At 39.6% G+C, this 1,496-nt stretch overlaps 1 long non-coding RNA gene across 1 annotated transcript; it reads left to right on the top strand.

The window, feature by feature from the left end:
- Positions 1–270: 270 nt before the first annotated feature.
- Positions 271–1,268, top strand: LOC140956683 (uncharacterized). Its single transcript, XR_012171505.1, has 2 exons — positions 271–324; positions 1,045–1,268. It is a non-coding gene; the product is annotated as an uncharacterized lncRNA (long non-coding RNA).
- The last annotated feature ends 228 nt before the right edge of the window (positions 1,269–1,496 follow it).

Below are 1,496 nucleotides of genomic sequence, written 5' to 3'. Positions count from 1 at the left end.
ATGGTGGTTTTTCTGAAACTGCTCAATAGGAGAATTCTGTCCAAAAATCTGTTGAATGGCAGTGTGTTCTTGATAATTCTGGGATTAATCTACTAAGATTTGGAAGATGGCTTCTTCTATAAAAAGTTAGATATTCGAGTTATCTTTCATTTCCAATTGGTGGATATTGATTTGAGTTAATATTGAGTGAGATACGAATTTTATGCTCTTTTGTGCCAAATCGGACATTGGTATGGAAGGTAGTTTTCATGATCGACTTATTGTGATTTGTTTAGGCCGAGAGTTTTGAAGAGAAGTTGATATTGGAGTTTCAAGTTGTTATAGGTATGTTACAGCTCGGTAACATACAACGGTAAAACATAAATTATGTTTGATTGCCATTCTGCGTTACATGGATTGTGTTTATGAATTGCTGACTGTTATAAATTGTTAAATGCCTTCGTTGTGATCTATGTTTATTATTATGACATATTATTGGCATTTAGCATCGGGCATACAGTTATGACATTCATGTTGAGCCCTATTGTTCTTGTTAGCCCATTGTTGATATCTGTTGTTATCTGGCACTGTTGTTTATCTCGGATCTTTGTGTGGCTGATAGGCCTATACACATGAAACCGTAGATGTGATTGAACAATTCCGTGGTTAGTGCAGCCTTTTGAGGTGAGCGCTGGGATTGTGTCATCTAGTTCGTTCTGTTGTGCCATCCTGTTATAGCGTATCAGCTGTATGGAGGCCGAGTCAGGGGTGTTATTCAGCACAGCTTGGCATACCTCGCATACTTGGCAGGGCGGTTTAGTTGCATGACGATGTAGCTCCCCTGTGTTGTTGCTCGAGCATTATTCCAGTTGTTATCGTACCGTTTGTTGGCTCCTGTTATCCCGATTATTCGTTGAGCCTTTCATGCATTGCATATTACATTTTACTATATGATTATGCATGATTTATGATTATTGTTGTTATTGTTGAATTGTTTCATACCAGAATCCTAACCTCAGTTGTTTACTGGGGGGCTGCTGTGGTTGCTATTGGGCACCATGGTAGATCTCCCGAGTCGTTTTGCAGCATCAGGCCGAGGTTCCGCCAGTGGAGCTCGGGATTGAGGTTGGATTGCTTGGTTCTGTCGGTGGAGTTTTCCAGTTAGTCTATATGTATGTCTTGAGTTTGTTTCAGTCTTGTATTGTAGTTTATTTGCCGGGGAGATGCCCCGTGTATCTGTAATGATATTTGGTTGTTTTTGTGATGTTCTGAGTTGACCCTATGATTCTTATGATCTGGTGAGTATGTGGTAAGTTTTAATTTCTGTGTAGTCCTGGCCAGTGCGGCTATATGTTGTTGACTTTGGTTTTTGTTTTTATGACTCTAGTTGGAGTATATTTTGATATAAAATGCTGCTTAAGTTTTTCGGGATGTCCTGCTTACGGAGAGGTCATGTCGAAATTTTTTCTAGGCCCTGAGGTCCGTTTTAAAGTATTTTTAAACCATTTCCGCTGCAG

Source organism: Primulina huaijiensis, chromosome 14 (assembly GCF_012295235.1).
Source record: "Primulina huaijiensis isolate GDHJ02 chromosome 14, ASM1229523v2, whole genome shotgun sequence".
NCBI classification, from domain to species: Eukaryota; Viridiplantae; Streptophyta; class Magnoliopsida; order Lamiales; family Gesneriaceae; genus Primulina; species Primulina huaijiensis.
Note: the sequence above shows the minus strand (reverse complement) of the source record. Positions and strands in the feature narration are given on the sequence as shown.